This window comes from Staurois parvus, unplaced genomic scaffold, assembly GCF_062004578.1.
Source record: "Staurois parvus isolate SC_StPar_1 unplaced genomic scaffold, SC_StPar_1.0 ptg000597l, whole genome shotgun sequence".
NCBI lineage: Eukaryota > Metazoa > Chordata > Amphibia > Anura > Ranidae > Staurois > Staurois parvus.
Genome location: NW_028318393.1, coordinates 2210234 through 2226249, shown reverse-complemented (window position 1 = coordinate 2226249; position 16016 = coordinate 2210234). Strand labels below are relative to the sequence as shown.

At 41.4% G+C, this 16016-nt stretch overlaps 1 protein-coding gene across 1 annotated transcript in view; it reads right to left on the bottom strand.

Annotated features, from left to right (window-relative positions):
* FHIT (fragile histidine triad diadenosine triphosphatase) overlaps positions 1–8195 on the bottom strand; it is a 32209-nt gene extending 24014 nt beyond the window's left edge. The window contains exon 1 of the mRNA XM_089692645.1: positions 8053–8195. The gene's annotated coding sequence lies outside the window, so the exon portion shown is untranslated. The remainder of the gene's footprint in view (positions 1–8052) is intronic.
* Positions 8196–16016: the final 7821 nt, after the last annotated feature.

The following is a 16016-nucleotide window of genomic DNA, read 5'->3' as shown; positions in this document are numbered from 1 at the left end:
AGAGGTTTTTGTAAGATTATTGGGCAGTCTCTCTGCCTACAAGATATTATCACAGATGCTTGGTTTACTTTTGCAGTTCTCAAAACTGAATTTGACTCAGCGGAGATCACATGCCTCTTCTTCACAGCAAAAATGTTATAACATGAACAGAGTTAAGAAAAAGACCTTAAACCTAACTTCTACAAACCTATGAATACAGAATCAACCCCTTCAGTGCTAAGTTTCAAGAAGTTCAGTGAATAGAATAGAAACAATATTTTTCTGATTGTTTGGAGTGGAATAGATCTGCACAAGAAGAAAGTGAAACTAAGTGTGAGGAGGAAGGGGCTGACAGTTTAAGTTTCTTAAAATATATATATTTTGTTTAGCCAAATTAGTTAACAAACATGGATGTTTGTTTAAGCAAATAACATATGCTGTAATGTTATTGTTTCAGATGAATAAATCTATTTAAATTGTTATTAAGGTAATGATTATTTTTCTCCTTCCTAAGTACAACAGAAAAGTTGTCCAAATATGAATGATTAACCTATTAAACAGGGGATAAAAAAACTAATATGAAAAGTTGTTCTTCTAAAAATCTTCATCTACTTGCATATTAAAGTTATACCAGCAAGAATTAGTCTATGTAGAAAACTATGATTTAAATCAAGCCTTACTGACTAGTGATTTAAATCAGTTTGATTTAAATCAAATCCACCCTGTAGCCAACATAACAAAGGAGTGGCTATGGGTCAACTCTGTGAATGTCCTGGAGTGGCCCAGCCAGAGCCCCGACTTGAACATCTCTGGAGACATCTGAAAATGGCTGTGCACCGACGCTCCCCATCCAACCTGATGGAGCTTGAGAGGTACTGCAAAGAAGAATGGGAGAAATTGCTCAAAAATAGGTGTGCAAAGCTTGTAGCGTCATACTCAAAACGACTTGAGAATGTAATTGGTGCTAAAGGTGCTTCAACAGAGTATTAAGCAAAGGCTGTGAATACTTATTCACAAACCTATGTAGCTTACGGCCAAAGTTAAAAAAGCTATAGATAAGAAAAGAGCTTTTATTAAATATAAAAATGAAAGAACGCTATAATCGTTTAAATATTACACACAATATAACAGAATATGCAAAAAGGAAATAAAGGCCGCAAAAATTGAAAAAGAATGAAAGATTGCAAAAGATAGCAGGACAAACCCCCAAAAATTCTTCAAATATATTAATAGTAAAAAGGTCAGGTCTGAGCATGTAGGCCCTTTACAAAATAATCTAGAGTGGGTGACTGGGGACAAAGAGAAGGCAAATTTATTATATACCTTCTTCAGCTCTGTGTATACAAAGGAGCACGGGGGAGCTCTTGTCTATAATGGGCATGGTATTGACACAGCTCCAGATGATCCACATTTGCTATAGTTGGGAAGATACTGGAGAGTTTAATAAAAGACCACTGTCACGGTCTCCCCCCTCACTCCCTCGCTTCCCCCCTCCCTTCCCCATTACATGTCCCTGCGCCTGCACATAGCCCACAGAAAGTGATGTGCTGGGCGCCAGTGATCTGCCTCCTGCAGTGAGGTTCGCACCTCTCCTCGGCCGGGCGCCGAGGAGTCTGCCACCCCTTGTCTCAGCGGGCACAGCGCAGCCCCGAGGTTCCCGAGCTCTGTGCCCGCCGGAGACAAAGGCCATGCTCCCTGTACGTGGCCAGAGTGAGGGGGCGGGGCTTGTTGCCCCGGAAACCCGCCGCCGGGCTGGCTGTTGCCGGGGCAACCAGGAAGCGTCCTGCTCCGATGATAAAAAGACTGGAGCAGGACCCGAGCAGCTAGTTCGTCCCCTGCTCGTGACAACATGCTGCAAGAGGTCTGAGTTGCGGCCAGACCCTACAGCCAAGACCCTGCCAGACCCTGAAAAGCCTGCCTTCTGCTGGGTGACCCTGCCAGCCTGCTTGTTGCTGAAAGCCCTGCAATACTGCTGCCGCTGAGAGCCCTGCAAGCCTGCCCGCCTGCTACTGAGTGTCCCTGCAAGCCCGCCTGCTGCTGAGTGTCCCTGCAAGGCTGCCTGCTGCTGAGTGTCCCTGCAAGTCCCTCTGCTGTGTGCCCGGATTACCCCTTACCTGCCTGAACTGTCCCTCTGCCGTGCGCCCGGACTACCGCTTGCCTACCTGAATGGTCCCTCTGCTGTGCCCGAATTATCTTTGCCTGAACTGCCCCTCTGTTGCGTGCCTGGATTACCCATTACCTGCCTAAACTGTCCCTCTGTTGTGTGTCCCGGACTTAACCCTTGTTGCCCCGATCAAGTGTCCCAAATCCCTCAATAAAAACCTTGTGTGCCCACTGTTCTCCGCATGTGTTCTGTCCCGCCTACACCTCCGTCACAACCACATAGACGAGCTCTTGCTGGAAAAAAACTATATTTTAAGCAACAGACAGCATGGAATTATGAAAGACAGAAGTTGTCAAACAAATCTAATTTCTTTTTATGAGTTGAGGAAAACCTTGGACAGAGGGGTGGCGGTGGATGAAGTATACTTGGATTTTGCAAAAGTATTTGACACAGTTTCCCACACACGGCTAATGTGGCTAACTCTGAATGGTCTAGGGTTGTCAGTGGTGTACCCCTAGGTTCAGTATTGGGACCCTTACTCTTTAATATATTTATAAATGATATAGGGTCTGGGATTAAAAATACCATTTCAGTCTTTGCAGATGACTCCAAGCTGTGCAGTGGAATAACGTCCTTACAGGATGTCTTCAACTTACAAGCCGATCTCAATGCACTGTTTAGCTGGGCAACTATGTGGCAAATGAGGTTTAATGTTGTTAAATGTACGGCTATGCACTTGGGGGCTAAGAATATGCATGCATCATAGGGGGGGTACAATTGGGGGAATCAATGGTGGAGAAGGATCTGGAAGTTCTGGTAGATCTCAAGCTTAATAATGGCATGCAATGCCAAGCTGCGGTTTCTAAAGCGAGCAAAATCCTCTCTTGCATTAAAAGAGGTATAGACTCCAGAGAGAGAGATATCATATTACCCCTGTGCAAATCATTAGTAAGACCTCATCTGGAATATGCAGTTCAGTTTTGGGCACCAATTCACAAACCGAACATTGGGGAACTGGAGAAAGTACAGAGAAGGGCAACCAAACTGATAAGAGACATGGAGGAGCTCAGCTATGAGGAAAGATTAGAGGAACTGAATTTATTCTCTCTTGAGAAGGAGACTAAGGGGGGGATATGTTCAACATGTATAAATACATCAGTGGTTCATATAGTGAACTCAGTGTAGAGTTATTCACCCTGAGGTCATCACAGAGGACAGGGGGGGCACTCTTTATGTCTGGAGGAAAATAAATTTAATCTGCAAACACGGAAAGGTTTCTTCACAGTGAGAGCTGTGAAAATGTGGAAGAGACTCCCTCAAGAGTTGGTTCTGGTCAGCTCCGTGGTTTGCTTTAAAAAAGGCCTGAATTCTTTCTTAGATAGACAAAATATAACTGGATACTAACCTTTATAGGTAAAGTTGATCCAGGGAATATCCGATTACCTCTCGGGGGATCAGGAAGGAATTTTTTTCCCTGCAGGAGCAAATTGAATCATGCTTTGCTGCGTTTTTTTGCCTTCCTCTCAATCAACTGTGGGTATAGGATTATAACTTTTTTTTTTTTTAATTGTTGAACTGGATGGACTTTTGTCTTTTTTTGCCAGACTATGTAACTTATATACAAGTGTTTTTGTTTTTATTTTTAATCAATTGCAAAGATTTCTAAACAAACTTTTTTCACGTTGTTATCATGGGGTATTGTTTGTAGAATGTTGAGGAAAAAATTAATTTAATACACTTTGGAATAAGGCTGTAACATAACAAAATGTGGAAAAAGTTAAGCGCTGTGAATACATTTTGGATGCACTGTATGTTTCTGATATGTATTGTACAGTATACACTATATTTAGAACACTTGATTTCAACAGAATCACATCAAATATGCTACCCTTACTGTAAAATATACTTTGCCTATTGTTTATCATAAATAGGGAGATGTTCCTTCCTCAAATGTCTTTGCTTTCATTGTGTAACTACCTTATACATACCTTTAATTATTCACCTAAATTTAAAACAAAGATGTAAAAAAACAAAAAGTTCTTCATACAGTTAAAGTTACTTGTCATTCAAGATTCTACAACTTACAGGAATCTCCCTGTGAGCTGGTCCCTGTCTTTCACTTGTCTATGCAGAAGAATGAAGTGTGCCAATTAATGTGCCCCAACTGCTGTCAGCATTGAATAAGAATTGCAATGAATAAATATAGGCAGATTCCTATCCTCCTCCAAAACTTACATGAAACTTGGAATTCCTATATTAAAATGTCAGATAAGGCAGTTGCCTAGCATGTTTAGATGACAGCAAGCAGCAGCTGTTTATGCTTCACATGAGACACTAGGCATACAGGTATATCAGCTGTATATAGAAAAATATTGCTTATTGCTAGAAAACAGCATTATATGAAGTTCCACAAGATTCACATGAAACTAAAGCCAAGACAAAACATGTACAATCTTGCAGTTTGCCGGTCTTTTGATGTTACAGCTTTATTTTTTTGTAGGCTTTTTCACCTGTATTGTAATCTGGTGATCATGCCAGTAATATACTTTGTCCTAGGGTGACAGCATGTACTTTATCTGTAGAAAAGCCACATTTTCACCTTAGAACAGGATGTGTGGTAGGACAACAGAACACATCCTCCTCTCCATTAGCCTGCATTTACATTTAAGAGTCATGTGAATGCATGTTTTTTCACACAACACACAAAAGGCTGCCCATTCATTTGAATAGGCTCCCCTACACACACCAAAGAAGCTCCAGCTCCTTTTTTTTAAGGCACAGAGATTTGCACATTTGCTGGCCACATGTAGGGTGCAATTAACAATGAATGGCATCACAACTTGTGTTCTCAGAATGTGCATCTATGAATGGAGCCTTAACCTCCCTGGAAGTATTCCCAAGTGTAGCTCAGGGTAAAGTTTCATCACCACAAGTGGTAACCCCGAGCTACACTCGGGAATACCTTGCAGCGTTGTTCTGGGATCTCTTCTGCACTTACCTTGTTCTGCGCTCCCGCGATGTCCCTCCGGCAGTGTCCCCGGGCATCAACTACGGCCAATGCCGACATCTGTCATCTGGGTTCCGTTCCCTGCAATTTCAGGACGTACGGGGGACGGAACTGGCGGAAAATTAAAAAATGTCAAAAAGTGACATTCACTAAATACACTAAAATCACATAGTAAAACATTACTGTATCAAAGCATTTCACATACATTTTGTCCCTAGTGCTTTGTCCTGTGCCCTGCCTGCATTTTTACTGTTCTTTCTGCCTGGAAACTGAGAAATGTCCATGTTGTCCAAAAAGCGGCCCTTTAGGTCAAAAGTGGTTTTAGACCAGCTAGAGAACAGCGATAGTAAATTAGAACTACTTGCAGAATTGAGTGATGATTCGTGGGGAAATTCGTCATCAGACACTGAAAACAATTTTGCGACTTTGCTCAGTGATGTGCAAACTTGGCCCTATATTTCAAATATCAGTGTTTTTGGTTTGAATATATTATTGAATTAATTTTATTATATTATTTTTTATGATTATTTATTAAATTATCATTTATGATTTTGTGTTTCAAATTTTAACATACCTGAGATGTTTACTAGATTCTTGTTCGGACAGATTTCAGTGAGTTATTCCTAAAAATTACAGGCCTACAATAAAAAAACTACATATTTCCATGCAAAAAAATGTACCGCATTGAGCACAGAAATACTGACATAATCAGACCGCTAGGGAGGTTAAGGATGAAATATGCAAGGGATGTGTATATGTGCAGCTGCGGGGCATGCCTCTGCCACCTATGCTTGGTTGTTTGCCTGGTGGGATCGCTTAGACTCATCCCTGCCATTATATAACATAGGGGGAGATGTTCTGTACTTCCCAGAGGTGTCCTGAGAGGACTGATTACACTTGAGATAAGAATGCAGAGTACACATAGTCCTGATTTTTTTTTTATGCACATAGATGCACACAGGCCTGCAACGCTTCTGCTGTGATTAGTCACAGCAGAAGCTGATCAATGGGTGCCGGCCAATTGCTGCTTGCTGTCATTAGTAGTATAAAAAAAAAATTCCAGTATATATACCATAGTTTGTAAACGCTATAACTTTTGCACAAACCAATATATGCATATTGGAATTTTTGACCAAAAACATGCAGCAGAATACATAGTGGCCTAAACTTGAAGAAATTACAATTTTAAAATTTGTTTATTGGATATCTTTTATAGCAAAAAGTAAAAAAAATATTGTTTTAGTTTTTTTCAAAATTGTTGGTCTTTTTTAGTTTATAGCACAAAAATAAAAAACACAGAGGTGATCAAATACCAGCAAAAGAAAGCTCTATTTGTTGGGGAAAAAATTACATAAGTTTCAGTTATGTACAGTGTTGCACGCCAGCGCAATTGTCAGTTAAAGTAATGCAACACAGTATAGCAAAAAATGGCCTGGTCAGGAAGGGGGGGGGGTAAATCTTCCGGAGGGCAAGAGGGATCAAATTGCTTACCTTTTCCATTTTCGGTGTCATGTATACTGCAATTTTCTTCAATAAACCTGTTTTTTTATGTAAATAAGGGATCAAATCCAAGTTGATTGTTAGAGTTTACATACAGAATTCCTCTTGTTTGGTAAGAGACAAAAAAGTTGTTTTACTTGTGAGCCACCGACTTAAAGGTATATATACTGGTTCGCTGACATCCAACACAACCTCTATTTATGTGGAAAATTACCCAAAGAAAACAAACTGAATGTGGTGCTCCTATTCCAAATGCAATATTGTATACAGCATTAAAAAATATAAATTATACTGAATCATAAACCCAAATCAAACATAGAAAAATTATTTTCAAATACTGTGATCAAAATATTCCAATGCATAATATATAATGACAAAAGTCTCTGTTTAGTGATGGTGACAACTCCCAGTGGTTCAAGGAATATCAAAAAGATATATATAGGTGACTTCCTTAATGTGATTCATATGTACACTCACCTCCTTGATAGCCTGTGACAGGCTTAATGCGCTTTTGTTCACTAATAGGAGCATTTATTGCATAGTATGAGGAATGGTGGGTATCTCTCAGCCAGCTCCACGTCTTGTTACTCACTGATTGTTTTGTGTGAGATAAGGTGGATATCTCCAGGGGCTGCAATGTCACACACCATTCAAGGACGGCAAGTATGCACACAGCATGCTGTGTTTGGCTTGTCTACAGAATTTTTTACAAAGCGGTTGTTATACAGATTAAATGTGAGTGCATTCTGGCACTTAAAGTACTTTTATCTAAAGGATAAGGCACTATTTGTTACTTTCTTTTTGCACTGAGGATATATCAGAGGAGTAGCTGCATGGGAGAGAGATCCCAGGAGGGATAAGAGATATCCACCTTATCTCACACAAAACAATCAGAGAGCAAAAGCGCACCAAGCCTGGTATAGGCTATTAAAGAGAGGATTTATCTAAAGGAGGAAGAGTAGCTGCATGAGAGATCCCAGGAGGGATATGAGACGTGGAGCTGGCTGAGAGATACCCACCATTCCTCATACTATGCAATAAATGTTCCTATTAGTGAACAAAAGTGCATTAAGCCTGTCACAGGCTATCAAGGAGGTGAGCGTACATCTGAATCAAATTAAGGAAGTCACCTATATATATTTTTTTTCATTTTACTTGAACCACTGGGAGTTGTCACCATCACTAAACAGACTTTTGTCATTATATGTTATGCATTGGAATATTTCGATCACATTAGTATTTGAAAATTATTCTTTTGTGTTTGATTTGGGTTTATGATTCAGTATAATTTATATTTTTTAACGCTGTATACAATATTGCATTTGGAATAGGAGTGCGACATTGTTTATTGAGTCCTCTTGTTTGGTGATCCTTGTTCTGTTTCTACTCCTGTGATAATCAACTCACAGCCAACCTGCTATGTCCTATTAAAGCTTCAGCAGAGAACAATTGTTTCTCCTACCTGTCAGCGTCCTTTTGTAATGCGCTCAGGACCTGGATCTATCCTCACTATACAGCACAGCTCTCTGGGGATGGATGTTGTGTTATGCTCACACACTGCACATTGCAGTCAGCCTACTTCCTAGTCTGTCACGTGGTGTTGCATCGTCAGTCCCATCATGCTTCTCTCCTTAAAGGAACATACCACCTTCTGATTGCATTGTGTGCTCATTTCATTGATGAAGTATTAATGGCATTGCACCAACAAACATGCTGTATATACTCCTCTACTGTATCTCCCAATGTATGGATGACATAAAATGGCGTTGCTGGTTCCACACCGCAGCAATAAGAAATGTCTGTACACACAATCTCTCTACAGCCGATCCTCTTGGCAGGTTCTTCCCCAGTATATACAGTGCCTTGAAAAAGCATTCATATATATATTCGAAAATGTATTTTATTGGGATTTGATGTGATAGACCAACACAAAGGGGCACATAATTGTGGAGTGGAAGGAAAATGATAAATGGTTTTCACATTTTTTTTACAAATCTGTGAGAAGTGTGGCGTGCATTTGTATTCAGCCCCCCCGAGTCAGTACTTTGTAGAAGCACCTTTCACTGCAGTTACAGCTGCAAGTCTTTCTGGGGATGTCTCTACCAGCTTTGCACATCCAGAGAGTGAAATGTTTGCCCATTCTTCTTTGCAAAATAGCTCAAGCTCTGTCAGATTGGATGGAGCACGCAAAAAAATGGCAGTTGACTAGTGCAAAACCGCCTGGGAAGTGGTTAATTAAATCCTATGCGGAGTAATATATTACTACAAATGTAAATGCGATATTGTATTTATTCAATCACTTAGATCAGATTGGATGGAGAGGGTCTGTGAACAGCAATTTTCAAGTCTTGCCACAGATTCTCAATTGGATTTAGGTCTGGGCTTTAACTGGGCCGATGTAACACAGGAATATGCTTTGACCTAAACCATTCCATTGTAGCTCTGGTTGTACACCGTGTTCCAAATTATTATGCAAATGATATTTTTCTCATTTACCTAAATAATTGATGTAAATAACAGTCAGCATAATTCTCATGTTATCAACTATTAAGAGTACAGTTCAAATTTTATTGAACAAACCTCCTAATGATAACAGTAGTTTTTTTAAACATAAAAAGCTTCCAATGCACTCTTCCAAATTATTACGCACAGTAAGTTTCAAAACCCTTTATAGGTTGTAAAGAACTGAAAATTGTCATTTGTTGTGTTTGCAGCATATTTACTGAAATCAAAAGCTACTTCAATCAAAATTTTCACAACATTTTAACTTTTTAAACATTTTAACAGGTCACGTTACATTGTAACATAGGAGCTCTTATTTGATAGCAGCTTCACAAGTCTTGCATCCATTGAACGTGTGAGTTTTTGGACAGTTTCTTCTTGAATTTGTTTGCAAGATGTCAGAATAGCCTCCCAGAGCTGCTGTTTGGATGGAAGCTGCCTCCCACCCTCATAGATCTTTTGCTTGAGGATGCTCCAAAAGTTCTCAATAGGATTGAGGTCAGGGGAGGATGGAGGCCACACCATGACTTTCTCTCCTTTTTATCCCCATAGCAGCCATTGATGCAGAGGTATTCTTTGCAGCATGAGATTGTGCATTGTAATGCATGAAGATGATTTTATTACGGAAAGCATAGTTCTTCCTTCTGTACCAGGGGAGAAAGTGGTCAGTCATAAACTTCACATACTTTGCAGAGATCATCTTTACACCTTCGGAGACCCTAAAGGGGTCGACCAGCTCTGTTCCCATGATTCCGGCCCAAAACATGATTCCACCACCGCCTTGCTGACATCGCAGCCTTGTTGGAACAGGGTGGCCATCCACCAGCCATCCACTATTCCATCCATCTGGACCATCCAGGGTTGCACGGCACTCATCAGTGAACAGGACTGTTTGAAAATTAGTCTTCATGTATTTTTCTGCCCAATGCAGCCATTTCTGCTTGTGAGCATTGGTTAGTGGTGGCCGAATAGAAGGTTTATGCACAGTTGCAAGACTCTGGAGGACTATACACCTTGATGTCTGTGGGACTACAGGGGCACCAGCAGCTTCAAATATCTGTTTGCTGCTATGTAATGGTATTTTAGCAGCTGCTCTCTTGATCCGATGCATGGATCTGGCAGAAATCTTCCTCAATGTGCCTTTATCTGCACAAACCCGTCTGTGCTCTGATCAGCCACAAATCTCTTAATAGTGAGATAATCACGCTTACGTTTCCGTGAAATATCTAATGTTTTTATACCTCATCCAAGGCATTGAACTATTTCACTCTTTTTCGGCAGCAGAGAGATGCTTTTTCTTCCCCATATTGCTTGAAAATGGTGTTCTGTTTAATAATGTGGAACACCCTCCTTTAGTAGTTTTTTCTTAAATTGGGCTCACCTGCCAATCTAATTATCACAGGTGTCCGAGAATGTTTTCAGTGATCAAAAGAGCCCTGAGACACAATGCCATCCATGAGTTAAACTGAAAAACAAAATATTTAATCTTTGTGACACTTAAATAGAATTTGCATAATAATTTGGAACAGGGTGTATGTTTAGGGCTGTGTCCTGCTGGAAGGTGAACCTCTGTCCCAGTCTCAAGTCTTTTGCAGACTCTAACAGGTTTTCTTCTAAGATTGCCCTGTATTTGGCTCCATCCATCTTCCCATCAACTCTGACCAGCTTCCCTGTCCCTACTGAAGAAAAGCATCCCCACATCATGATGCCACCACCACCATGTTTCACAGTGGGGATGGTGTGTTCAGGGTGATGTGCAGTGTTAGTTTTCCGCCACATATAACAATTTGCTTTTAGGCCAAAAAGTTCAATAACGGTCTTATCTGACCAGAGCACCTTCTTCCACATGTATTCTGTGTCCCCCACGTGGGTTCTTGCAAACTGCAACTTGCTTTCTTTTAACAATGGCTTTCTTCTTGCCACTCTTCCATAAAGGCCAGATTTGTGGAGTGCACGACTAATAGTTGTCCTGTGGACAGATTCTCCCACTTGAGCTGTGGAGCTCTGTAGCTCCTCCAGAGTTAGCATGGGCCTCTTGGTTGCTTCTCTGATTAATGCTCTCCTTGCCCGGCCTGTCAGTTTAGGTGGACAGCCATTTTTTATAACCTAACCCTGCTTTAAATTTATCCACAACTTTATCCCTGTCTGGTGTGTTCCTTGGCCTTTATGATGCTGTTTGTTCACCAATGTTCTCTATCAAACCTCTGAGGGCTTCACAGAACAGCTGTATTTATACTGAGATTAAATTATACACAGATGGACTCTATTTACTAATTAGGTGACTTCTGAAGGCAATTGGTTCCACTAGATTTTAGTTAGGGGTATCAGAGTAAAGAGGCACGCCACACTTTTCAGATATTTATTTGTAAAAAATGTTCAAAACCATTTATCATTTTCCTTCCGCTTTACAATTATGTGCCACTTTGTGTTTGTCTATCACATAAAATCCCAATAAAATACATTTACATTTTTGGTGGTAACATGACAAAATGTGGAAAATTTCAAGGGGTATGAATACTTTTTCAAGGCACTGTAATACTTACTTTAGGCCTCTTGCACACGGTACTGATGTTCGAGCATCTGCTTTTTTGGACATAGTTTCAGGCATTTGTTTTTCACATATGCGTGTATATTCTGAGGGAAAATTCATTAATATTTATGCTCATATGCACATATTTGTGTGTAAATGCCTAAACACGCAGTAAATTACTGGCCAAAAATGCAGATTTCCCTATTTCTTTTTTACTGAAGAATACGCGACGCTTTAAACACCTGTATGCAAAGTCACATTATTAATAATAGGCTAGATTTTACCTCAGTAGAAAAAATGCTGTACTGAGCTTTTTCCCAAATGTGACACTAAATGACATCCTCATTCTCCAAAAATAATCCATACACATCCATTACTTAACGGCCCTGTTGCCTTTCAATAAATCATTTCTGACTGTGTTTTCTGCCTCCTTGTAATGTTATTTGTGAGCTCCGATCCCCCCTTCCTCCACTTCTGTTTTGTTTTTGTTTTTTAGGAATGAGCAGTACATGTTAGTTGCTGTCATGTGTACTGCTGTATGCACACAACAAATCCCACTTACCCTCCTGAGGATGTACCCCCCTTCCTGACCAGGCCATTTTTTGCATTATGGCGCTGCATTATTTTAACTGAAAAGTGCGCGGTCATGCAATGCTGTACCCAAATTAAATTTACATCCTTTTTTTACCACGAATAGAGCTTTCTTTTGGAGGTATTTGATCGCCTGTGTGTTTTTTATTTTTTGCTCTATAAAAAAAAAATACCAACAATTTTGAGGAAAAAAACATTTTTTACTTTTTGTTATTAACCACTTGCCCTCCTGGGGATTTACCCCCCTTAATGACCAGGCCTCTTTTTGCTACTCGGCACTGCAGTAATTCAACTGATAATTGCGCGGTCATGCAATGCTGCACCCAAACAAAATTTACGTCCTTTTTTTCACACTAATAGAGCTTTCTTTCGGTGGTATTTGATCACCTGTGTGCTTTTTATTTTTCACGCTATAAACAAAAAAAGACCAAAAATTTTGAAGAAAAACAATATTTTTTACTTTCAGCTATAAAAAATATATAGTAAACTCAAAGTTGGTTATAAATTTAGGCCAAAATGTATTCTGCTACATGTTTTTAGTGAAAAAAAATCCCAATAAGTGTATATTGATTGCTTTGTGTGAAAGTTATAACGTCTACAAACTATGGTATAGATACTGCAATTTACGCCATTTTTTTGCTATACAGCGCTGCACTAGTTTAACGGACAATTGCGCGGTCATGCAATACGATATATAAATGAAATTTACATCCTTTTTTACCTACAAATTGAGCTTTCTTTCGGTGGTATTTGATCACCTGTGGGTTTTTTATTTTCTGTGCTATAAAAAAAAAGTCTGACAATTTTGAGGAACAAAAACAATATTTTGGACTTTTTGCTATAAAACATGTCCAGTAAAAAAAATTTTAAAATCAAATTTAGTCATAAATTTCTGCCAAAATGCATTCTGCGACATGTCTTTGCTAAAAAAAAAAACCCAATACGTGTAAATTAATTGGTTTACGTGAAAGTTATAGCGTTTACAAATGGCGGGAAAGATACTGGGATTTAAACATTTTTTTTATACTAATAATGGCGGCGATCAGTGACTTATGGCGGCGATCAGTGACTTATGGCGGGACTGCGGCGGACATTCTGACACTGGGAGGGAACTGACTTGGGGTCACTGACATCCCCAGTGACACCAATACAGTGATCAGTGCAAAAAAAAAAAACACTGACACTGTACTAATGGCACTGGGGAGGAAGGGGTTAACTTTATTATTCAGTGAAAGGGTTAACTGTGTGAGGGGAGTGTTTTACCAGGGGGCGGGGGTGTGTACTGCACAGGGAAACACTGATTGGGAGAGATAAACTCTTCTCTCCCGATCAGCCTGTCAGGAGCTGTCAGGGAACTGACAGAGAGCAGAGCTACTGCAGCTTTGCGCTCTGTCAGTGATTGCCGCTAATCGCCGGGACACAGCCGGTAACAAACGGCTGTGACCCGGTGACTGACATCCGTGGCAGTGATCGGCGGGACAGGTAGGGCGGTGGCGTGCCTCGCACACGCCCCCTACCTGTTTTGAAAACACACGTTTTAAAACGTGGTTTTGCCCAGCCGTGCCGCCCTGCCAACGTATTTCTACAGTGGCTGGGCGGCATGTGGTTAAACATGGCAAGTAAAAAAATTACAAAAATCTAATTTTGTCATAAATATAGGCCAAAATGTATTCTGCTACATGTCTTTGATAAAAAAAACGAGTAAATTAATTAATTAGTTTATGTGAAAGTTATAGCGTTTACAAATGGCGGTATATATACTGGGATTTTGTTTTTGTTTACTAGTAATGGCGGTGATCAGTGACTTATAGCGGCACTGCGGCGGGCATTCTGACACTGGGGGGAACTGACTTGGTGTCACTGACATCCCCAGTGGCACCAGTACAGTGATCAGTGCTAATAAAAAACACTGTACTAATGGCACTGGGCAGGAAGGGGTTAACATGTGGGGCGATCAAAGGGTTAACTTTGTGCTGTGTGTGTGCTTCACTGTAAGCACACTGCTTTGCATGGCTCTGACAGGGGAGAGGGAGAGAACTGTATTGTTTACTTACAGTTCTCTCCCTCCGTCGGTAATAATCATCGATCAGCAGGTGCCGGCAAGTAATCACCGGCTGGGACCGCCTTGATTGACAGCTGAGGCCGCAAATAGTGGCGCGGGTAGGGCGTGCAAGCGGCTCTCGCATGCCCCCTATCTGGGAATGCAAAATCACATATATATATGTGATTTACTGCTATAGGGCGGACAGGAAGCAATTAAAGGGCTCGTTCACACCATGGTGCAGATAAATTTATTTTTCTGCACGCGTTCTGCAAGAGCGCAGCAAATCAATTGTTCTCTATGTGCCATGTTCATACCACAACACTAATATCATGTGCAGATTTTTTCTGCACAAGAATCTGCAACGTGTATAAAACTCATTGAAGTGTGCAAGAAAACTGATATAAATTTATGTTTTTGCAAGTGAAATCTGCGCATCAGTTTCCAGTAGGTTTTCCTTTGAATGAGGCCTTAGGGAGCAAGCAAGAGTGGGTGGTGACATTCCTATTAGAACTGAGAAGGGGGGGCAGAAAGGCACGTGCCCTGGATGCTGCAGCAGGAAAGGGACACACTCCAGCAGCTCCCTTCTCCCTGCTTTTAACTGACAGGAGTGACTGCAATTTTATCCCTGTCAGCAGGGCTTTATTTTCAGTGGGGACATGGCAATACTGGGTACCTCCATCTCCAGCACTAGCCCTGCTCCTACCACTGTCACTTGTTCTAAAATTAGGAGCTGGATTCTCTTTATAAGTGACAGAATGTCCCAAGTGACAGCGCCTCTTCAGTGCAGGAGGAGCGGCTTCCAGGAGGCTGGGCTGTCATGTTGGGTGTGAGTGTTCTCTGCTCTGCGGCATGACAGCGCCTCTTCAGTGCAGGAGGAGCGGCTTCCAGGAGGCTGGGCTGTCATGTTGGGTGTGAGTGTTCTCTGCTCTGCGGCATGTCAGCGCCTCTTCAGTGCAGGAGGAGCGGCTTCCAGGAGGCTGGGCTGTCATGTTGGGTGTGAGTGTTCTCTGCTCTGCGGCATGACAGCGCCTCTTCAGTGCAGGAGGAGTGGCTGCCAGGAGGCTGGGCTGTCATGCTGGGTGTGAGCAAGATGAGCCAGGGTCATACACAGTGAGACAGCAGCATGGTCAGGAGGCAGGCTGAGGTCGGTACCAGGTTAGCAAGCAAAGAGAGCTCCAGTTGCAAGCCGAGGTCAGCCCCAGGGGATCAGGGAGAGAATAGTCAGAGGCAAGCCAAGGTCAGCACCAGGAGGTCAGGCAGACAGTAGTCTAAGGCAAGCCAAGGTCAGAATTCAGAATCCACAGAGCAAGGTCAGGAGCAAGCCAGGTCAGCAACGGAAGATCAGTCAGTGCAAATAGGAACACAGGAACATGAGTCACAGGAAGCTAAAGAACATCAAGTGATTAGTACACAGCAGAGTCTTCTTTAAATAGGCAGCTTGGTGCCAATGTGGGAAAACGTGTGCGCCAATGTGAGATGGCGCATAGAAATGTGCCTACAACACAGCTTCTCTAGAGGGGTAGCACATATTTTGGTCTCAGACATAGCTGGATGTTTCTGTCACGTACCTTGGTTGAAGGCCGGTTGAGGGCTTCCCTTGTGGCTCTGGTTCGAGTGCCTATACTGGGCGAGAGACCGATGTGGTGGAAGAGTATCTGCTACTTTCTTGTTGAAAGCATTGAGAAAGTCATGATATACTGGTGGTATGAGCAAGCAAAGATTAGAGTCCAGTTGGCTGCTGAGGCCAAGTGTAGGGTTA